The 25352-nt window shown below is 37.5% G+C and overlaps 1 protein-coding gene across 1 annotated transcript in view; it reads left to right on the top strand.

Moving 5' to 3' along the window:
* LOC135698366 (guanylate cyclase 32E) overlaps window positions 1-25352 on the top strand; it is a 137764-nt gene that overhangs the window by 57659 nt on the left and 54753 nt on the right. The window lies entirely within an intron of this gene.

Below are 25352 nucleotides of genomic sequence, written 5' to 3' on the forward strand. Positions count from 1 at the left end.
ACACTTCAGAGTACCTTTTTATGTAAAAAAAATCGATTTTTTGAAAATCCTAGGGTGGCGTAACTCCTTAAGCGGAAAACCGTTATGGATCGATTTTCCCTGAAAATTGCCCGTTTCCCTTCAGTGGGAATATTTGTTCGTTAATTCTCTTACGCTCTCTTTTTGTACGAAACATTCATCCAACTCTTCGTGCTCTGCAACTCTGCTGAAGAATAATTCTGAGTCCAGTATTTTCACAGTGATGGAGCATTTTTTTATGGTTACTCCCTGAAATTTAGTTTTTCGTTCATAACTATTTAGTGATTCATTTTTCCAGCTCACGATGTTTTAGAAAAGTAAAAGAACCGCAAAAATACACGTTTTTGTCAATCTTACGGAATAGAAGTGGCCAGTCAATCCTTCACAGATTTATAGTGCTTGATCCAAGCTTTGTTAAGACTTGTTAATTTTGTATTTCCACTTGCCCCATTCTTCTCATGTCATGAAATGAAGGAAAAATAAAGTTGAAATTTTCTATAACATTGCAAGGAATGATTATAGCGACTTACTGTCTTGAACAAAAACATTCTCTCATTCTCATTCACTACTTGTCCCATTACCCCTATAAGCACATGAAGTTAATATAAAAAAAATCATCAAAAATGTGCTATAACGCTTCAAGGCATAATTAAAGTGACTTACAGTCTTGAACAAAACGTGTATTTTTGCGGTTCTTATAATTGCTTCATTTTGAGCTGAAAAAATGAATCACTAAAAAGTTTTGATCGAAAATCTAAATTTAAGGAAAATCACCATACAAAATACCCCATAGCTCTGTAAAAACTGAACATAGAATTTTGATTTCTTCAGCAAAGTTACTTTTTTGACATTCTCTACAACTTTGCTGGAGACATAATTCCATTATATTTTTAAAGAAAAAAAATTATGAAATTTGTGAAGGATGTTCATACAAACAAATCTTCTGAAGATACTTTATGACTAAAATGAAAAGGTCAGGCTCTACGAAAAAAGTCTTTTTTCTTTTCTTTTACTTAACGTCGGTCTCTGTTCCGCAATCTAGTGCCAATCACCGACGGGCATCAATTGCCATCCATTGACGGCAGTCGAATGTGCAGGAAAGCAGCTTCCACACCTTTGTAGGATATTGCACCCATTCAACACACATGGGCCGGGACCAACGGCTTTACTTCCCTTCCGAAGGAAGACGTGACCAGAGATTTTTATGCCACAGAAAAATCCCACCGACCTCGGCTGGGATTGAACCCAGACCCATTGGAGTCACGCTTACCACTACACCACCGGCGTCGGCTTAGGAAAAAAGTATCACATCTTCCCTGGACGCACTGTTTATTTTACTGCAGTGCTCCTAGCGGTCAGGCCTAGAACGTTGTGACGGCAGTCTTTTTTTAAATGTTTCCTATTTCAGTGCTGAAAAGTTCGTCACGATTCATCTGGTTTAAACGAAGTTATACCTACTTGATGGAAGCCGACGGCAGGTTCGAAAATCGGGAAGGTGTTGAAATTGGCTAAATCTACCGTGTGCAGTGTTTCCGTGAGTGGCATAAAACGTTTCCGTGAGCGGCATACTATCGAACGGCAGGATCATATCAAGCGTAGTAGTGGAACTATTATTATTATTATTTAACTTTATTAAGGAGGCTTTCAGCCTTGGGCTGGTTCGCCTCCAATGTAGTGGAACTAACCCAGAGCTGTCGGATTATGGTATCGTCAAGAAATTCAATGCCAGCCAAAACACCGTCAGAAGGATTCGTCAGTGAGAAGGATTTCGATCTTTTCGGGCCAGTAAGCAACCAAACAGGACGCTGAAGCAGAATATAGTGCCCAAAAGACGTGCCTGAAAGCTGTACAATAAGGTTCTTATAAAGTACGAAGAATTATGGGCAGCTCCCCGGACAAAAGTTCTATAAAGCCACTGGCCGAGGAAATGTCCCTAATGTTTTCAAATTCGTTTTTGCCGATAAATTTGCAAGAAAGCTTATGATCTGGCTAAGCTTGGGTCAGCTTGGGTAGCTGCCTTAAAGGTTTAATGCGTTAAACCTTTATGCCTAGCGGTGCCGGTGGTGTAGTGGTAAGCGTGATTACCTCTCACCCCAGCAGGCCTGGGTTTAATCCCAGTGGGTGCCGCCGGGATGTTCTGAGCCATAAAATCTCTGATCACGCCTTCCCTCGGAAGGGAAGTAAAGCCGTTGGTCCCTGGTTAATGTGTTGATGGGCCGATAGATAGGGTCCAGGTGTGGTAGCTGCCTCCCTGGCGTTGATAGCATTGGTGCTCAGCACGGAAAACAAGATCGACGGAAAAACAAATCAAGGAAAAAAAAAACCTTTATGTCATTCGTATAGTTGTACAAATTGATAAGTGAAAAACAATGCCTGTCTGTTCGATAGCGTTAACATTTTATGATTAATCATTCGCGACAAACATAGCCCATCATGTGTTACCAATACAATACAATCTAGGTCATGTTTGAGTACTTTGCTAACAAATGAGCCGTCTGGTTATCATTTCGCATCGGACTCAATCATCAATTTTAACCTGACATTCCACCGAACCAGAAAACAGATAAAACACATGCACATTTCAGTTTCATTTGTGCAATGTGTAGATAACGCACGTAGATATGTATGGTCGTATTGTAAACTGGGTAGGTGCTCATACCTTTCATGTTTTCATTCAGCCGGCACCGTGAAACGGGGTAACTTCAAATATTGAGTTTAATTTATTATTAATCAGAGGAGGTTTAGGCGAGTTTTTTTTTCTATTTGCGTAATTTTGATTATAATTTAGAATGACATGGTGTACAGGAAATGTAAGGGTTTTGTGAGACAAAAACTTCTGGTGCATTCAAAGGGATAAATAAAAGTTATTTGTGAGTAGAATTCAAATATGGGAATTGTAAAATTGTTAGTAAATTTTAAATGAACTTTAAGGTGATATCCAAGAGAATTATGAAGTGACTTAAAATGACATTCTGAGGAGAATTTCCGAATATATTTCCGAGGATAAGAATCTTGTTGACAAGATTGCGGAGCTAATGTCATGGAAATTCCACGAAAAGTTTCACGGAAATTCTTAAGATGATTTCAAGTAAATTATGAGGGGAGAAATTTAAGGATTTTCGGGAAACATTTCAAGGAAGTTTTTAGTAGAACGTTAAGTAGAGTTCGAAGATAATTCTGAGCGTAGTTCCAAGTTAATTATCAGGAGAAATCGTATGATGAGGTGAAAGAAAGTACCATAGTAAAACAGCGGCGTATTTCTGGGAATTGGTCAGATATTTATGCAGATACTTAAATAATAAAAATAGGGGAAATGTCGGCTTCGGCAGTACCTTTTACCTATTATCGTCAGGGAATAAATGCAACCTTAGAGTGATAATTTTTCTGCAGAACCATGCTCTGAAACATGCAAAAAATCAGCTTCCTAGGACTTCGTTAACCCCCAGACGATAATGGGTATACAGAAGTGCCGATCCAATAATTTTCACTTTCTTATATATTTCAGTACGGAGAGTACATAAGATAATTTTTCTGGAGAAAACTCTTGGAGTGTACGAATAATTCGTAGAGTGCTATGGAAAAACAGTGAAGAGAATATTACACAGAGTACCTAGGGGAATTAGAAAAAGAAATGTGTAGAAATTCTTGTATGATTCCATAGATATTCTTGAGATTATTCTAAAGAATTTTGGTGAAAAGATTCAAGGAAGGATGTAGCTAATTCAGATATAAACAATATAAGAAACCAGACAACGATAAAACATCAAGAATTCTGGGAGCCTTACTTGTTCTTAAAGTTCTAGGCAAAGTTATCCTGAATCGGATACAGGAGAACATCAACGTGATTCTCTCATAATGCCGGATTCCGAGCCGGAAGATCTTGTGTGGATTGTATTGTTGCGCTCCGTATCATCATGGAGCAGAGCAGATCAACGAGTTCCAAGAGTCCCTGTATTTAGTATACATTGAATATGAAAAAAAAATCAAATGTCTCAATCACGAGAATCTGTGGGGTGCCTGTGGGGTCAACCTCATCGAAGCGCAATACGAGGCATTCACATTCAGAGTCCTGCAAAATGGAGCCATGTTCGATCCTATCTGGGTTATTGACGCGTCGCTGGTGTGTGACATAACTAATTTTACAAGTGTTGGAATCCATCTTAGTCATAAAGGATGAGACGTGAACAAACATTTCATGTAAAATTAGATGTTCCGAGACCGAAAAATCAGTTACTTGACAAAAAGTACGTTTGATTGAGCTGCATTTCGCATCTGTTATGACTAAATATTATGTCAAAACTGGCGCTCGTATATGTCAGAGCACCTACATTAACATGATTTTTTGGTATACATTGTATACTCACCGCTACTGTTGCTCATCGTTATCGATCAGATTTTCAATTTCAACGTGAAATCTGTTCTGTTATACGTCAGCGACACATGGAAGCAGAGAACACTCAAAAGCTGCAGGTCTTTATTAACCGCCGCTAATGACTCGATGTCATCAGAGGCCAAAACGGAAATGTAGTTGGATTAGTCTCACAATACGAAGGGGTGGACTAAGAGGCAGACTAAGGGGCTCATATCGGTGGAGCCTCAACAAAAAAATAAAGATAGTATAGAGAAATTTGACCTGGTTCCAGCGGAGATTCAAATGAAAACTTCTAAATTAAATTCAATTAAAAAAGACATGTTTTTGGTTTTCCATTGTCTCTTTATCATGAACTGGTTCTCTCCGTGACGTTATATCTTATCACAGATAAAAAATTATCAATTGATTTATGCACACTTTGCTGCTACACGACTTAAAAATAAAACCTTGTTGCAAGCTACCTCGTTTTACGGTTAATTGTTTAGACCCACCGTTTGTAAATGGCTTTACTTATCAGCATGACTTTAATTTCCCACGCCTAATTCCAGACGCCGCCAGCGCACAGTGGTTGCAAATTTAATTTTCGTGCGTTATGATTAGCGTCTTAGTAAGACATTTAAGAGTTATTATGTGTTCGGAAAAGTTTTTTGCATGCTAATTCGCTTCTTTTAAAGTTTTCATACTGATGACTAATCCTCCTAAAAAGAAGATGGAAAATTTAGTTTTTCAGATTGTAAATAAACAAGATTGGTTTCTAAACATTTTTTTTTTTAAATTACTCTTGCAAACAACTTTCTCGAAGACACCATGTTGCTAACTTTTATTTATTTAATTATTTATTTTGTATACTTCATCTACATAGAATACATAGCTTTAATGAAGAGGCAGGGACAATGCTGTGTTCTACACAAAAGTGTAAAACAAACAAGTCCAAAGTAGGAGTATAAAAACCCAGTTTGGTGCGACTGTGATGCTAATAGTTTGACAGCTCTTTGACTGGGTGTTAGTTTATGTTAGTTGATTTTTTCGGTAAAAATATCGTTTGCTGTTTTTCAGTAAAGCATTGGATTGCTAATCAAGCAATTCGTTTTACTGATAATGAAAACTTAAATTTGGTGTGTGGGTCGAAGAGTTTTCATTTACTTGTGTTCAATTAGTATGGAAGTGACAATTCCCTTCTACCCTAAAATAGTTAGTTGTACCCAAAAGTAGGTGTATATGATTATACTCAAAGTCAAAAGTGGGCAAAAATGAACTGGATATTTTTTCTTATCGTGTATGTTTTTGCTTTAGAATCATCCTTTTGCCGCCTTTTGCATATCAGCTGATGGCTTCGAGCAGTGCAACCAGAACGACACATATGTTTTCTATAGAAGATTTTTACGTTCATTTACTTTCATTTTTTGTCTTGAGAAACAGATTTTTTTTTAAACATGTATTAGTGACGGTTTCTAAATTGAACACATTTTAAGCACCTTAAAAAGCAATGAAAGCATTGTTTTTACACACTTTGTTTCAATTAAATCGACAACACTGGATACGATGATAGATGATTCGTGCACACACCTTCGTAATGCGGTGTGTAGAAAAAAGGTAAAAAAAAAACAGTTTTAGCTTGCACAATTATTCGCGGCTCGCGTTTTAACGATGCAAATGATATTATTTAAGTAAATATCGTCTTTAAAAGTGAATTAACTTGAAAGTGCTTGTAGAAGCACGTGTTGTAATTGTTTTTAGTGTGGTTCTGAGAAGTGAAAGCTAGTGAAAACAGTTATTGAAATTTCATGCCCTGAGCAGAACAAAATCGGCTGATCGTACTTTTTAATGCAAATATTACCAATGCGTGAATGAATTGGCAATATTTTGGTGGAAAAGTATTAAAATATGTATCTTATTCATACAATTTAGGCCCATTTTTAAAGGTATGTAATTAGTAATTTACTGTTTTACATACCAAAACACGTTTATTTAATGATTGTAGGGATAGCCATTGTTGCATGACGTGCCGTATCACCTTAATATCACATGTTACTAGAACATCTTAGCCCAATCGTTTGCTGCAGAGAAGTAGCTGGAACATCACAACATTGTCAGTTCACCTTGGTGAGCAAACCGCTAGCTCTGAAACGAAGAAATGCCGACTTTTCGCTCAACATTTCATGATTTCGTTCAATGAATCTTCGGCCTGAACAAATCAATTCACGATTACTCTAGGTGATTCTCATTGAGATGCATTTGAGCTCCGTCCGTTTCACATAAGTCATCACCGTCAATATAGCTCTTCAAAGGTTGAAGCTCTCATTTGCTGCCAGCCCAGACGGCATTCCTGCGTCCGTTCTGAAGTTGTCTTCGGAGTCGTTGCTCACGCCCTTGGTGAAGCTATTAAATCTGTCACTACAGGAGAGTAAATTTCCAGAAGCGTGGACATTTTCGTATGTGTACCCCGTCCACAAGAAAGGCGATAAAAGGAATGTTCAGAATTACAGAGGCATCACATCACTATGTTGCTCCTCCAAAGTATTCGAGATCATCAGCTCTTGTAAAAACTACATCTCCACTGCTGAGCATGGATTCTACCCAAAACGGTCAGTTACAACTTATTTGACCAAATTCGTGTCGCTCTGCGTTCGGATCATGGACCCTGGTGGACAAATTGACGCTGTTTACACTGATCTAAAGGCTGCATTTGATCGAGTAGACTTCAACATTATTTTGAGCAAGCTTGAGAAATTCGGGATGTCTGGATCCTTCTTCTCGTGGTTCAAATCTTACCTTACGAACCGTTCGCTTTGCGCTAAGAATGGAGCTTCTCGTTCTGAAGTGTTCACGAACGTTTCCGTCGTTCCCCAAGGAAGTAACATGGGAGCCCTTTTGTTTTCGCTTTCGTGTCTCAGTGTTCGGAAAAAACTCAAAAACTCAAATCTCATGCATGAGTTTATGCGCCTATGAGTTTTACCTTGCAAAATTCAACGTCGCAAAAATCACCGATGAGTTTTCAGTTTCAAAAATTTATTGCTTTATATTTTGGCGTTATTGATAGCTATTACTATTGTTTGTGCATCACGGGTTGGAAAACTAACACAACATGAATAGGCATGATATCAAGTGACTTTTGAGTGGTTTTTATGAGTTTAAAGCTGGAATGATTTTTCGGCGTTGTGAGTTTGAGTGCGTAAATATGCATGAGAATCTCAAGCGTGAATTTTGTTTGCCGCATTCGCACGCGAGTTTATTCTCGCAGGGAGGCTCAATGAATGAGATTTGAGAATCATTTTCCGAACACTACAGTGTCACCTGGATGCTGGCTATTCTGACCTCAACGCCAGAGAAGTGATAGTTGTAGTTGATCGGTTGCCGTTTTATAGAGAATGAAATTTAGCCCCAAACGGGAACTACTTGGATCATTGGACTAGAAATGCTGCTTGACAGGTCCACGAAAAAGAAATTAAAATAGGCATTTTAATCGCAAAAAATCCACTTTGTTTCGAGGGTGCCTGATGTCCTTAATAGTAATGACGTTTGAATGACATGTTCCAATTTTTACCCTTACAGACCGTTTGAAGATATTTAACGTTTTTTGTTGGACAGCATTTGGCGGAGCATACCAAGCGCAAGCTCGCTGGTCTAATGTTCGCCTGTGTGTATACGTGGGTTGCTTGGCTGCAAGTAGCGTAAGATGGAGTCAGTATAAATCATGATCTCAGAACCCTCATAAAACCAAATTTGTTTCTTCACTGCAAATAGGTTTTCGTTAATTATCTTACGCTCGTTTTGTAAAAATGGGATTCGTAGATAAAACACATTTTTCGTAAATTGTACGAAACATTCGTATTGCCTGGCAAAATGCTAATATTACGCCTTATTCATACAATTCACTCTTTTTGTTGCTCCTGTTGCTGATGGCTGAGATGTGATGAGCTTTGTGTGTTGAAAAGCTGTTGCTGCTGCTGTCGTCCTGCACATATTATTTGCGAGTGATGCTGATGTGAATGTTGGTGGTCATGAAAGTGGAATCGCCAAGATGATGTTGGAGATGGGATTACAATAAGGGAGGGACTTTAATCTAGTGCGAGGAAATAATTTTTCACGAAAGTAAATGGAGGCTGGCCTCCTAAGTGAAGGGCGGTCGAACCAAATGCCTTCGTAGATGCAACGATAACGAGGAAGACAATGCCCTTTGCATTATTTTCGTACAATGCAGTCATATTCTTTTTTGAGTATACGAATGTTACATACTTTCTTCTATCGACACGAATTGTTCCTTTTTATTTTACAAATCATTCGTTCGCAATACGAAATAAATCAGTAGCGAGTGTGGCATTTATAACGAAACTAGCTTCATAAAACGTACGATTCTATTTCGTTGCAGATAACAACGAATGGATTCGTGGATCAAACGAACGATTTCGTTGTATAAACTAAAATTTATTTTCAGTGTGCGGATGGTTTCACCAACATGAAGCACACACTTAGAAATAACTAGTTTTACACGTGACGGAATCCATATTTGACATAAGAGATGAGACGTAAACAAACATGTCATGTAATATTAAGTGCTCCGAGACTGAAAAGTTCGGTGCTCGACGAAAAGCACGTTTGATTGAGCTATATTTCGCGTCTCTTATGACTCAACGTTGTGTCAAAATTGACGCTCGTATATGTCACTCTCAGAGCACCTAAATTAACACGAATTTTTCTAAGTGTGCAAATAACTTGTAGTTTTTGTTAAAAGTGTTGTGAAATTCCATATTTTTCGTCTTAACTTTTTGCCAATGTAAAACATGTTAATTAACAGGAGAAAACGTGTAATTCTACATCATAAAAGTTTACTTGATGTATATGATCTTCATGCACGGGTACATGACTTGCATTTAAATTTTACATGACAAGCTGTTACATTTACATGTTTGAAGCAGATACATACCAGAAACTGTAATATTACATGTGCAATTTCATAACATGCTCAATTTTTTATCGTTTTTAACAGATTGCGTCGCACGTAATTTTCAATCTTTTTTAGTGCGTGGTAGATAATCTGCAGCATTTTTCACCTTGTTGAGTTACTACACACTTAGAAATAACTTATTTGAAACGTGCCGAAATCTATCTTTCACATAAAGGATGAGGCGTAAACAAACCTGATGAAAAGTGCATTATTAGACGAAAAGTACGTTTGATAGAGCTGAATTTCGCGTCTGTTATGACTAAATGTTACGTAAAATTGACGTTCGTATAACTCAGTCTCAGAGCACCTAAATTCACATGATCTTTTTCTAAGTGTATAGTATGTGAAATATGGTCAAAAAATACACGAAAACTTCGATAACTTTTCCTTTTTAATTCACATGGGCTTGCTGTGTTTTGAAAAGTTATGTGTTTTATTATTATCGATAACTGATAACTGGAACATGTCACAGTTGTTAAAAATAGAAATGGAAAGTTATTATTTTTTTTCTTTTTATTTGTTTTCCGTCGATCTTGTTTTCCGTACTGCGTACCAATGCTATCGACGCCAGGGAGGCATCTCTCACATCTGGACAATATCTATCGACCCATCAACATGAACCGCGGACCAACGGCTTCATCTCAGAGATGTTATGCATCAGAAAATCCCGGCGGCGCCGACTGGGATTGAACCCAGGCCTTTTGGGATGAGAGGCAATCACGCTTTCCACTACATCACGCTATGTAAAATTTATGAAAATAAAACCATTTTTTATGGGCTGTCTGCAAAAAAAAAAAAAAACGTCAACTGCCTTTAAAAGAAAACAAAATACGCACTGAGTGTCCTCAACAAGTTGTTTGAAAGTGTATGTCCTACAACTTTTGTGAAAAAATACACCTTGTATATTGAACAACTGAAAAAAAATATAGGGGAAATGGCTCTAATTATATATCTAAGATTGGGCCCATCGCTGAAAATCTGCTATTCATCAATTTTATCTAGATAAATGCGTCATTGGGACGGTACTAATGGATATTTTTGGTCGCTATTGAACATTTAGTCGATTGATGAATTTATGTACGGACCCACATCAGGGGCATTTAGGCCGACATTACATCCATTTCCCCTATATATTTCTTTTCGGGGGATTCTAAAAAATCTCTGAGAGCATCATTCTTCTAAAACAGGCCTGTCCAACCTTCCCAAACATGTTTTTTTAAATGGTTATATTGATCAGAGTTCGATGAATATTTTTCAAGCTGCAGTTTGTTAATTTCTCATTCATTCAGGCTAAAATTCATATTGATGAATAAAATTGGACTAATATGATATCATTTCTGTGATGCAGACAGCATGTAAGGCCCGCGAGCTGCACGTTGGCAGCGCTGTTCTAAAATGTCTTAATGAGGCGCTAACTTTTTAGCGCACGAAAATGACATTTTCAACCACTGTGCAGCGGCGTTGTTATCAAGTTACGGGGACACTTAGTTTGTTTGAAATGAGAATCAAGTCATTCATGGTTCGAACGATTCTAATCTGTTTTTGGTTTGTTTTCGAATAGCTGAAAATTAGGTCAAACGGTTCATTACCTATCAGTTTCAATAAATCATTGCGATATTTCAGTCGATGTCATCGTCGTCGCCACGCATCGTTTGGGACGCTGAATATTCATGGTACGCAATTAGATCTAAATCACTCAGCGGGATCAAGTTAATTCTTCATTGTATTCAATTTAAAGTGTGCTCCTATACGACACCGGCTATATCATATTATGTGAAAATCAATTGGAGGGATAAACCCTGCATACACGGCTGACGCAGGGAAGCGGAAATTGGATCCACTCTTGCTCTTTTTCTGAAACTCTGAGCCACACAAAATCTGTCTGCTTGGTAAATCCCTGGCTTGTTACCAGAGACTTTTCTGCATAGTTCGTTTGGAGTTGAGCCGGGGATTAGCTTCGGGTTTTCAGCATCAAGGAATGCAAATTGTGGATGTGGTGATTTTGTAGTAAATTTACTGATGTCCTGCTGCTTGAATAGAAGGAAAGCTTTTATCAGCATTCGTTATTCGTGATGAAATTCCATCAGCTAAGAATGAGAACATTGCTACGTGCTAGGAGAGTTGGAGGACCTTCAGTTGTCAAAAAAGTTTTGATTAGATGTGCTCGCCTTTAATGTTGTTCTCGTTTCAAACCGTTCAATGAGTAGAATGTTCCGGATGAATTCAGATTGTGTGTGATTATGTTGGTTATTCGTTATTTACGTTACAGTGACTGGTAAACATTTTGCTTGTCGCTGGAATTTATTAGCTTTCCAAGTAAGATGAAAAAGTTGAGTTGTTTTTCGCCGTAAAAACATACAGTGTATCGCAAAATTGAGCGAACACCTGAATGGACAATTTTTTTAAACACTTTGAATACTTTTGGACTTTATTGACAGAGCTGGAATGATGTTTGAGTAATTTTAGTAAAACACTCAATTTTCAACTTTTATCTTAGTGGACGGATTTAAGTTAAATTAGCGGAACATGAAACATCTTTATTATGAATAAAAATGAGCAATGTTTCGAAAAGTTTTGCTGTTTTTTTTTTCTAAAATGTAAGGACAGCTGTACGCTCAATTTTGAGATACCTTGTACATTGAAGACTGACAGATATCTTTGCAATCATTAAAAAAAAAAAAATATGTGAGGTAAAATCTACAGAAGAGCGGCATCGTTTGTTTGTGTATCTTTTTACAAACACAAATCTTACATAATACCAACAGGTAAACGAAAATCTCCAGTGACCCTTCGTGAATCAGTTGAAAACTGTTGCGGAATCTAAACACCATACCCATCCGTCGATGCATTTCGACGGCTTTTTAGTTTGCCTCGAGCGGGTTGTGAAATAAAAATAATTTACGACTCTATTAACACATATCTTCATCAAGGCGGCTTACGTTGGTTTCGTCATCTGTTCGTTCTTGGGTCCAGCGCGCGTCTGGAAACGAGGAAACCGTACCTATAATTCACTCCATAAATTTCCTCTCGATTACGACGATGGATTTCGATACGATGTAAGTCGGCCATTAATGGAAGCCGGTCAGAAAGGCCATCGATGGGATTTGGATTAGAAAGCTACCTTCTTTGGGAGATTGCGCGTCGTAGGTAGCGGTTAGAATCTTTGGTAGAGTAGGGGTATTTTGAAACGAAATTGAATCGGATTGTTTACTAGTTGTTTATTTTCCCAAACGTTAGTTTATTTAGCACAGTAAATAATTGATTTAGAGATAACGACTCATGCTGCTGACACAATTTTTTAAGTGTGTTTGGTACCCAATTACGACCAATGTATTTACATAATGTTTACATTGAATAGGTTGGATAAACCATAAATTAGTACACCCAACCGGGTGATGTAAGATTTGCTTACATAATGGATCCATAATTGCGGGATGTTAGTGGAGACCGCATAAACAGAAGATGAGATATACTGAGCTGCGGTTCAATTAAAGAAAATTGGAGACAAACAAGTGTATTAGCGAGTGAAATTAATTATGTCGAATAAAATTTAGAAAAAAAGATTGCCGACTGGACTTGAACCACGAACGTTGTGATTATCAGACCTGTGATTTCTCCATGGCTCTCTCTCTATACTTTGAAACATGGACCGGATAAAAGTGAATAAGAAACGCTCATTTCCTCTCATACTCGATTTCGTACTCTTTTTTCTGCTGAACGGGACAAGTGTGTGCGTCGTTCTACAATTTCATAAGGTAACAGCTTACTGGTGTAGGTGAAAGGGTAAACAGAAATAAAAATGATAAAAAATCATTACATCGTCTGCCAGGTCAATATCATTCTCTGCAGAGGATGATAGGAAATGCAACTATCATTCAATGTAATCTATTTTTGGTTTACGTGTAGGTGGTTGTCTGTTATTTTTATGCTTATATATGTGATTGACGCTTAAGGTGATACTCTAAGAAAGCCTTAACGAGAAACCTCACTCTTCAAAAAAAAAAAAAAATCGTTCTAGTTACGAATGAACTGAAAATTCTTCAATGCTCTGTAAGAGAAAGTTGTCCTGTGGGATTCTGTGTATGTGTATGGAATTGGAGTGATTCCAAATGCATGGAGTTTTGAAATATTTTATGTGTTTCAACTAAGGTTGAACTTTTGCCCCAACTTCTTACTCTACTGAAAAGTAACAGCTTTCACGGAGACACAACACATATCGCTATATATTATTTTTGTTTTGCTGTAATATAATCTTGGGTGTGGTAATAGCAAGTTTACATAAATTTGTTTGTAAATTTCTGTGTTTAAAGTATTTTAGGAACATCTTTTTTTTAATGAATTTTGTTTCCAAAGCGGATATGCTGTAGTGATTCAAATGTTTTATTCAGTTATTGTTATTTGTAGAATGCCCCACATTATCAAAAAAATTTACCCAAATCTTTGAGTAGCAATGTTTTCATTTCATTATTCTTCTCAAATTAAGTTTAAAGAATCCATCTGAAGTCGACAACAGATATCATTATAAAACAAACTGTCACTTATATTTGAAACAAAATAAAGAAGTATTGCCTTGATTTTTTGAAACAAAGAAAGAGTCACATCAAGTTTTTACCGTTTAATCTACTCGGAAAGTTCTCTTAATTTGTTCGCTATCTAAAAAATACTGACTTTTTATGAGTTGCATTAGAATTATCACAGAATTTCGTCATTCTTCGTTTATGAATTCTCCTAGAATACTATTGAAATTTTTTTTTGATGATCTGATTGGTGTGGAGTTGCTGTTTAAACTTGATTGCTGCTATTGAAATTGAATTCAAGTCGGTGAATTTGTGGACCGATTCCCAGATTGTTTATTGTTGGATAAACAAACCACCTACTATTTTCAGTTGTATGTTTCAAACAGAGTAACCAATATTCAACGAATTGCCGGAGCGTTTGAATGACGATTGAAGAATAAATATTTCGCGCGGTGAATTTCCCCGTAATCTGCTGTGTTATAATGAGTGATGAGACCATGCTGAAGCTGACAGCGATTGAAGAAGTACAACAAGTGCCTTTGGTGGTTGAACATTTACCAGAAATGAAAGCCAGGGGCCACGTTGGGGCATCAATACAATCAATACATATAGCTATGATGTCATTAATATTGTGAATCTCCATATATTGATGAAAGGTACATGTGTAAAGTCCGCTTATTCAATGGAAAAGATGCAAAAAAAAAGCCCAGGACCAGCCCCCATCTGCTGTTGTATTTATGTATAGGGGAGAGTGGACACACTTGATGCCCTGTTTTGATTTCAGATATATATCAGCGAAAAAATCGAATCTTGATGCGGTTTTAGTACAGGCTGGCAAGGAAATCTCTTTTGCAAGTTTATAAATACTCAAAATGTAAGCCGTTTGATGTTTAAATTCCCAAAACATAACTAAATTATGACGAAGGGCTGATGATTTCAAACTAAAAGTACACGTTCCCTATCGTTATTCCCATTTGCTTCCAAACAAACTTTGAGAGAATGTTCAGAACCCGACTTAAAACCTATTAACTTTGGTGGAGAAAAATCCATATTTGAAACCATCCTAATATACATTCCTAAAAGTACGTTTTTTTCTGAAATAAGCCAAGAAACGCAGTTTTAAGAATTAGGAGACACTTGATCACCTTTTTATGATATGATATGGTGATTCCGTGATCGAATGTGTAAACATTCTGGGGGATCAGGTATCCTTAAAACAAAGTTTTATTTTTTCACACTAATAAATCAAATTAAAATGTGTGTAATCCTTGGGAAATCAAGTGTCCCCTAGCTGAGTTTTAATCTTCAAATCAAACTAAACAAAACATCAAAAGACACAATACCAATTCAATGATTATAATTGATTTTACTTATACACAGTTTTGAGCTTTGATACATTTTGTTTGAACATCCAATAAGTTATTAAGAATTTTTATGCTGGCTAAAAAAAGTCTAAGCGAGTGAAAACATAGAACTGCTCTCTAAAATATATACGTTCCACAGTCTGACGCAAATGTAACCATAACTAAAGGGTGATACGGTCAAAATTTGGTCAAGGGAAAACGCGTGTAAATCGGTGAAATCGTTTATTTAAAAAATCATATTAAATTTCTTTTTCAAGTTCAATTAGTATAAAATTCAGGAAAAATATTCAGTTAGGCTTCCGCTTTTCCAAATCCGAATTGCCGGGCCTTACGCTTGACCCCTGCCATCAGATTTTGTACAGCCACCTTGTCCACCTTCTTCGCCTCAGAAAGCCAGTTTGCCTTGAACTGCTGCTCGCCCTTAGCAGTTTTTTTGGTCTTCTTTAGGTTCCGCTTGACAATAGCCCAGTATTTCTCAATTGGGCGGAGCTCTGGCGTGTTGGGAGGGTTCTTGTCCTTGGGAACCACCTGCACGTTGTTGACGGCGTACCACTCCATGGCCTTTTTACCGTAATGGCAAGATGCCAAATCCGGCCAAAACAGTACGGAACAACCGTGTTTCTTCAGGAAAGGCAGCAGACGTTTATTCAAACACTCTTTCACGTAAATTTCTTGGTTGACAGTCCCGGAAGCTATGAAAATGCTGCTTTTCAAGCCACAGGTACAGATGGCTTGCCAAACCAGATATTTCTTTGCGAACTTTGACAGTTTCATGTGCTTGAAAACATCTGCTACCTTTCCCCTTCCTTTTGCCGTATAAAACTCCTGTCCCGGAAGCTGCTTGTAGTCGGCTTTGACGTAGGTTTCGTCGTCCATTACCACGCAGTCAAACTTCGTCAGCATCGTCGTGTACAGCCTCCGGGATCGCGCTTTGGCCGTCGTATTTTGTTTATCATCGCGATTTGGAGTCACTACCTTCTTGTAAGTCGATAGTCCGGCTCGTTTTTTGGCTCGATGCACGGTTGTAGACGATACACCCAGCTTATTTGCGGCATCTCGGAGAGAGAGGTTAGGGTTTCGCTTGAAACTACCGGCAACTCTCTTTGTCGTCTCAGCGGCTTCCGGTTTTCGATTTCCCCCCGATCCAGACTTCCTGGCTGTCGACAAACGTTCCCCAAACACTTTAATTACATTTGTAACGGTTGATTTGGCAACTTTTAGCGATTTTGCCAACTTTGCGTGCGAGTAGCTTGGATTTTCGCGATGCGCGAGCAAAATTTTGATACGCTGCTCTTCTTGCTTGGACGGCATTTTGACAACTGAAGAGTGAATTCCAAAATCAAAATAGGAGCAACATTCTACACACACACACCTTCAAAATGAGGGGTGTTCAGGTTTTTTAAATGCAAAATTGAAAGAAATACGTCAAGTTGATATTGACCAAATTTTGACCGTATCACCCTTTATACCTTTCGTCGAGACGAAACTTTGTGGAAACTTACCTGTGATGATGATTTCGAGAAACCAAGGCGGATCAGGAGTCCGTGGAGTTCAAGTATGTACAGATGCAAAATTTGAAATTTTCGCCCCACAGTGATTAAAGTGTTCCAAATTGGGTCCTGCTTAGTCTCCCAAAATTTGAACTGCTTTAGTAAGAAACTGACATGGCACAAACCATTTCAAGTTTATATGGGAATTACTATGGGAAAACTTATGTTTTTGTTCATATCTATCTAACAATTCGCCACATCATTATGCTATTAAAAATGATAGCAGTGATTGTAGCAAATTTCTCAGCTACAACTTTGTTGAAAACCACTTTTCAATCAAATGTAAGGAACAAAAGTTATGAATGATTCAAGTCACTGATGTCTTATGATTATGCTCATTCAACTGTTCAGCAGGCAACATTGGTGTTTCTGGTGCGAAGAATAGAGCACAAATATCATGGCTACTATGTCACACTGCAGAATACAGTGTTGCCCACAGAACAGCTGCTTGATCGTGCCATAAGATTATCAATCTCTTAAACAATTGATAACAATTTAATTTGACATGTGGCTGAAAAACGATACTGCGCTAAGTTGTAGCTTAGAAAATTTCCCGTAAGAATAGTTGTTGAAATTTTCGAAAAAGCGATATGGAAAATGGGCAGAAGACAATGAACAAAAAGTTTGGTTTTCGCATAGTAATTTCCATATAAACTTCGAATAGTTTGTGCCAAGTCAGTTTCTTACCAAATGAGTTTAAATTTTGGGAGGCTAATCAGGACCTGATTTGAAACCGTTTGAGCACTGAGGAGCGAAAATTTCAAATTTTGCATCAGTCTAATGTCCAGTCCAAAATAATAGAGGGAAATTTTTATCACGAAATCATACTTTTTCGAGTCTGTGTTAATACTCCTATCAATATTTTTGTCATAGAAGAAAGACGATCTAGCCTAGACTGTCTAGTTTTAAGCGTTCAGTCTGTACAACTTCTTGTGGAAGATGTTGTCAATTGTATTTTTACATCCGGGTTAAATCCATCATGTCTTCGGTTTTAATGTTCTGGTTCTATGGTATTTGACGTTTTGATTCAGAGTCCTATGGACTTCTCTAACGTTTGTCGTACATAAAGACTGTATTCGAAAAAAAGTTTGGACAAAATTAGTCGCTAAATTTTTTCCTTAGGCCCGATTTTCTTCAAACTTTCTGGAAATGAAGTACTACTGTATGGTTATGGTTTGACATGATTGCTTTATTGAACCTCCTTTCCCAACCCAAACGCCTGCAACTTTGCCTTGACCCCTTTCATCAGGTTGTGAGCAATAGTCGGGCCGACTTGTTTAGCCACTTTCAACCTCACTTTCATTAGTTCAAGTTCATTTTCAATCACTTTTGGGGTTTTTTTAGGTTTGCCTTCATGATGGCCCAACATTTCTCGATAAGGCGTAGTTCCGAAGTGTTTGCAGAGTTAACCGCTTTTGGCACAAACACAACATTATTTAAAACAGCAAAAAAGGTTATCTTCCATTTAATTTCACTTTATTAATTTTGGTATCCATGACAGATACGTATTTCGACCATAATGTGCAGTCTTCATGAGTGTCATTCCCACTAAAGAACTTATCAAAACCTAACCCTCTTAAACACTCATCCTCTAGGTAAAATTTTCAAGATCACAAGTATAAACAATATTGATTTTGTACCAGTCTAAGATGGGTCGGGCATAGTGGAAAGATCCCAAATCCGGCCAAACAGAGTCGGGATACTTTTAGCCTACTTCATCACGCATAACTACCTAATTCTTTACATTTTGATACGTCTTTAGTGCGAATGACACTGACGAAGACTGCACATTGTAGTTGAAATATGTACTTGCCTGTCATGGATACCAACATTAATTAAGTGGAATTAAATGGAAGATAACCTTTTTTGGTGTTTTATTTAAGCATTGCGCTAACATCCCAATTTCGTTACTTCATTATGCTAAATTATTATTTCAAAGTAGTGCTAAGGACACAAGAAGGTCCTTGAATTTAAATAGTGTTTCTCTCAATAAAATAAAGTTTCGTTAACTTCATTGAAGTTTCCTAAATTTGAACATTATCGCACTTTTACAAAGCTTTCAAAAAAAAAATCAAAGCTCCCCGAGTTTATATTAGATTCCAAGCATTTCTACGATTTCACTTGAACATATCCAAAGCCACGGAAGTTTAAGGAAACTCAATGAAGAAACATGTCAAAACTTAAACGAGCTACCCCAAATTTACATAAAGATTGATGAATTTCTACTAAATAAATTGCACTCCTAAGAAGTTCACAGAAGCTGAACTGCTATAAAATTGGTTGCACTTTTTAAGAATCTCCAGAACTTCTACGCAGTTGATGATGGTCTTAAACGTTTTCTATGGTGCTAGGAAATTTCTGAAGATTTGAAGTTATGTACAGTAACCCTTCTATATACCGCTAGTTCTCGACCGGCTTTGAACCAATTTATCCGATTTTCTGTAGATCACTAGTTTGTGGTTGTCACTAATCACATACAAAAAAACTACGTCAAACAAGTCTGGAACGCGCAAAAATTGGTCAACATCAAATTGGTGTATTTCTGTTAAAAATGCATTAAAAAAACCTGAAATGCTGCATTTGGAAGTTGAGTGTATACGTATACAATGGTTGCTATGATAAGCTTTCACCGTTTGCTCTCCAGTTTAAAAAATAACGTCCAAGCAAGAAGAGCAGCGTGTCAAAATTTTGCTCGCGCAGCAAGAAAATACGACGTTCTCACACACCAAGTTGGCAAAATTGCTGGATGTGGCCAAATCGACCGTGACAAACGTTTTAAAAGTGTTCGGGGAGCGTAATCCGGACGTGGCAGCGACGACGAAGAAGGTGGCGGTGAAATATAAGCGGAATCCTAACCTCTCCATCCGGGAAGTCGCTGGCAAGTCAATGTCTCCCGTACTCCTATGAACCGGGCCAAGAAACGTGCCGGGTTGTCGACGTTTAAGAAGGTGAAGGTGGCGAACCGAGATTACAAACAAAACACGTCGGCAAAGCAGCGGTCCCGAAAGCTGTATACGAATCTGCTCACAAAGTTCGAGTGTGTCGTCATGGACGACGAAACTTATGTGAAGGCGGATTTCAAACTGCTTCCGGGACAGGAGTTTCATACCGCACTAGGAAAAGGGAAGGGGCTGAAATTTTCAAAACCATCATACTATTGAAGTTTCCGAAAACATATCTCGTTCGGCAGGCCATATGCACGTGTGGTCTAAAAAGCGGCATTTTAATTACTAAAGAGACCATCAATCAAGAGATCTACGTCCAGGAGTGCCTGGAAAAGCGGCTGCTACCATTCCTAAAGCAACATAATAGACCTGTGGTGTTCTGGCCGGACTTGGCGAGCTGCCACTATGGGAAAAAGGCAATCGAGGGGTACGATGCAAACAACGTGGTTGTGGTACCCAAAGACAACAACCTTCCCAACAGCCCAGAACTCCGCCCTATCGGACGGTATTGGGCCTTGGTCAAACGGAATCTCAAAAAAACTAATAAATCCATGAAGAACGAGCAGCAGTTTAGATCTAACTGGCGTTCGGCGGCGAATAAGGTCGATGAGATCACTGTTAAAAATTTAATGGAAGGCGTTCGGATTAGGCAAACCAAAAGAATGAACGATCATTTTTTCCTTTAAATATATGAATTGAACACCAAAAGAAAAATAAGAAGATTTTTGTGATATGAATTTTGACTGAAAGAAACGATTTTTTTGTCGACCAATTTTTGCGCGTTCCAGTCTTTATATGGTTGAAAGACAGCCGAGAAACAGCGGTGGGTGTGTGGTACCATCCACCGCATATATGGAGAGACTTCTGTCACATTCCCTTAACTTTTGAAAAGTTTCTCAACAATGATAACTTCTACTATTTCATTGATTTCTATGAAGGTCCTATCCAGTTCACTCCAAGCTGTCGATACAAGCAGCTGTGTGTTTTTTTCGGAGCGAGTTTGTCTAAAATGGAGTATTGCAAAAATTACAAAAAATCATTTTGTGCTGATGTGTCAAATATGAAAAATACAATCCTACAATTCCTGTAGGGAGGCATCATTAATAATGAATAATTGAAATACCAATAACAAAGAATATATAAATGTTTCTTATAATTGGTCAAAAATAATTTCCTTAAAAAGAACCTCACACGGGGCAAGAGTGGCACCCCTATATTTATGAATAGAATTATTCAAAAATGTAAATGAAAATTGATTCATTGCGGTAAGCTTGTTTGCACCAAATTTGACAAAACTAGTTACATAAAATATCAATAGTTTTCATTTGATTTCATTGGTAATCATTTTTCATTTGTTATGCATTGAATAATATTATAAAATTCAATAGTTAAATTATGTCAACAATAACAGCTGTTGCTAGCATGATTAAAAATTAAAAGACTATGTTTATAAACAAACATTAATCGATTTCACTCAATTTAAGACGCATGGCCCTTTTGCCCTATTGCAGTTTCAAAAAAAGATTTGAGATGATATTTTGAAAAAAAAAAGGTCGTAAAAAACTTTTGACGAGATATGTGTAATTTGCATTACATTGCTGAGGTATGAACGCAATAGTATGAAGTTGCAATGCGGTGTAGAAACTCCTATAAATATCCACTATTTGGCATATATAGAACGTACAATTGTTAAGGTGGCACTCTTGCCCCACCCGACCCTACGCATGTTGCCTGCTGGGGGCATACGTGAGATTGTGCGACACAGTGTTGATAAAAATCATTTCTTCTACACCAACTTAGCTAAAACTAAAGACAACCTTAACAGATAAACCAACTACCTGCATGAATTTTAATTTTGATATTAAAAGATTCTCTTGATCAAGGCAACCTCTGAGTATCGAAGTCAACATTTGTTTTTTTTTTCATTCGTGGCTGTATCTTCATTATCGCCTGGGCTGTTGTCAATATTAATATTCATCTTCAACTTGGTGAGGATGATTTTGAGGATCAATTGCTAAATGATTATTTGAATTTTAAACAAATAAAGCACTGTAAATTGTGTTGTGTTGGTTTTTACACACAGTTTGCTGCAAAATTATTTCATCATGCTGAATTTATGATAATATCGAGGTTTTAGGCTTTGGGGTCGACAATCTCAGAATAATCATTTTGCCCAAAATGAATTTGATTAGTTTGCTTTTGAGGATCGCTTCTGATTTTGACAATTTTGGGTTGGACAATCAAGCACTGGTGAATATCAACAAACGCGTATTCGTTGATGTATTTTGCAATCATGTGTTCATTTCGCTCGTACGTGACAGTGAAGATATTGAAAACAAACACAATTCATCTAAACATGGTTTAAGCGCTACTCCTTGCGTGTGATAGTAAATGATAAAAACAGACACTGGTGTGACATCCCACCAGAAGTCCCGGATAGCCATCAAGCATTGGTGTTAGAGAAATACGGTGATGTGAAGCGTGTAGGTTCGGGAGAAATCAAGCTGAATATTGCATTAGGTCCTAAGTAACATTGACAGATTCTCTTCGTCGACTTTCTCTTTGTTTCCCCACGACCATGTAAAGACATTCTCAGGTATTTTCAGCACACAGATCGATAAAAAAAAGCTGTTATCCAGCATCTAATACGACAAACACAACAAGAAACGGTTATGTGCTCAAGTTATTAATGAATGAGAAAGTCCACGAAGAGAATCGATCAATGTTACTTAGGACCTAATGCAATGCTCAGCTTGAAATTTCCTGCTGTCTTGGGCTTCGATATGCACACAAGTGTGCGGGGTATATATATGGGTGTAAAGAAAGAAGATTCCCAACTCACTGCATTTTCTCAATCGAAAGGGGAACATATTCTATCAAGGATGACTTGGCTACATGTAGTCCTTTTGGACATTTGGGCCTAACACATAAACTTATTGAAAAAATTAAAAAAAAATCTGTAAAAGCTCAATTTAAATAATCTGAGAGAGTGTACATCTTTCACCACCCGTAATATTTAAATGTAGAAGTGTAGACATTTTGTTGATCCCCCATTCTATCGATGGTTTATGGCTTCAACTCTACTGAGGCAACATTTAAGGCTCAATGTGTGCATTTTTTAAAAATTCAAAAGCAGTTTTTTTCGACGCATTATTTTAGATTGCAAAAAGCTCGCGTCATTTTATGTAAACTATCAAAAGGAATCAAATAGTGCGAGCTTTTTGCAATCTGATATAATGCATCGGAAAAAACTGCTTTTGAAATTTTCCAAAAAGCATCAAAGTAAATTAGATTCACGTAGATTCACGGAATTGCATTGATGGATCGAGCGAGATTCGTTATTGTGAAAGGTGGGTAATATTCCATTGCTGTTTAATTGCTACCTGTGTTTTTTTTCACCACTAACAACGAGGATTGCTTTACATGATTGATTTCCAATCGAGCTGATTGAATTATAAGTTTTTATGCATTGAGTACAGTTGATATTTGTTGCCATGTTTTTTTCTCCTCTGTTCCTCTATAAACAGCGAATCCAAACACATAAAGCAACCAACGATACAGACAAAACAGTTGCTACGACTGCCATGACAAACTCGCTCTGTAACATAACTCGATCAGAGTGTTAGAAGGATAATGATGTATTGCTTGCCTGCAATATACACGGATGATATAGGGGAAATGACGGCTTCGGCATGACATACTATTTTCGGCAACCCAAATTGAAACACTATTTCACTGGATTTTCTTACGAAAACACTTCGCTGAATGCATGCAAACGATTCTTTATGCTTCCAGCTTCAATTTGACTATATTTTTAACACTGAGAAAAAAGCAATCTAGCAGGGTTTTCTTGAAATGCAACACACGCACTACAAATTGTAGCAGATTTCGAGTTGCCGATAATAGAACAGCAGATTAACATGCAGTTCAAATGGAACGGTTGCCGAAGAAAAACTGGTTGCCGACAATACTCGCTCTCACTAGGGAAGATTGGAGCTTTGTAAAAGCGTTTCAAAACAGTTTTTGACAATTCTTTCGACTGAAATTGTTAGAGCAGCTGGCAGCAAAAGATTGTAAACAAACCAATACTGCATATGTGTGCGTTCCTTAGAGAAAAAGGCTATAGAAAGAACGTCGCTGCTTAGGTTGCCGAGAATACGTAAATTCCCCTACATAGCTTGAATCGCGAAAAGACATAACAAAAAAATTCCCATTAACACACGTGTATCATCTTCGGCTTTACTTCGTGAAGCAGCTTGCTAACAATTTGATCGTTTTATTCTACCGCCCCGAGTGAGCTGTGTCGCATGGGCTGCTTGTCATGAAAAAAAGGAAGAAGATTACATCATTATTAGTTTCCACTTCTGACATAGCGTTATCATTCGGTTTGTTGATCGCTTGTCATTTTGTCATTTGGAGATATTATTGATTCGTTGTCTGTAAATTCACTGCGACCAGTTATTTTATCTATTGTGGTAAACACCGTGTCCTTAGTTTAGCATGTCGTCCCGGTCTTCATGCCCTTCGGAGTGTTGGACACTCTCAAAAGGCGCGCCCCTTTGTCAGTCAAAAACGGATTCCTTCGCAACAAAATCAAGCAACAACACTAATAATGACCATGCATCAGAATCCTATTCTTAACCACTGCAGACTAAAGCAGAGCGAATAAAGGATTAGGAATCATGTAGATGAAAAATAACTATCTAACTCATCTAACTCAATGGGTAACGCGTTCTTCGGGGTAAAGTTCAAAGTAATTTTCATGCAGCAAACCAGTTGTCAAATGCATTTTAAATGCATCAATGTTCATCCTCGTGTTCATCTGGTTAATCTTGAATGTTTTTTTTTCAGTTAGTGAACTTTCAGTTAAAAATCTGTCAGTTAGCAAATGTCTAGTGTATATGAAAAGTAAAGTTTGCTCTGTGGGTCATTGTGTGCATATTCATATTCATATCATATCATATCATATTCAGCAGTTATCATTGCGAAAAATTGGTAAAGCAATATATTCCACATAGCTTTCTGTAAAAAATATATTTTACAGAACGAATTCAGCAAAAAATTACCGAACAATATTTAAGCAATTTGGTGTGTAGTTGAGGCATTTTATTTATATAAGAAAAATAGCAGATTTATCCATAGAGCAACGGTGAAATGTTCGAACGAGAAGATTATACACTTTTATAATATCGATTTCCATATAAACTTAAAATCACAATTTGTGAGTGACAAATTGAGCTCAATATTTGTGTAGCATTATTATCAGATGATATGGAATTGATTGAGCAGTTTGGGATAAAATGTACACTTTGTACCACTCTATTACACCCAGTCGAGTGGTTTTCTCCTTCCAGCGTCAGCACGGCGAGTGTCGCGCGCTCGATTAGTCATGAAACCGCCACCGCCCGTCTGGTGGCTTTTTTAACCGGGTGAGTTATGTCAATAAACCTATAAGGTTGAAATGGAATGAAAAAAAATGTATGCGATAATGAGATGTTTTAATTAGCTGTAGACAGTTGGGCGCGAGAGGGAAAAAAATGGCGAAAGGTTGATGTTTTTATGAATGCAACAAATTTGCGCGGTACACCTAATTCAAGGACCAAATGTGAAGGTTACAAACTTTATGTGTCACTAATATGTC

The sequence above is a fragment of the Ochlerotatus camptorhynchus genome, unplaced genomic scaffold (assembly GCF_037179485.1).
Source record: "Ochlerotatus camptorhynchus isolate MF236.1 unplaced genomic scaffold, CSIRO-AGI_Acam_v1.1 ptg000085l, whole genome shotgun sequence".
NCBI lineage: Eukaryota > Metazoa > Arthropoda > Insecta > Diptera > Culicidae > Ochlerotatus > Ochlerotatus camptorhynchus.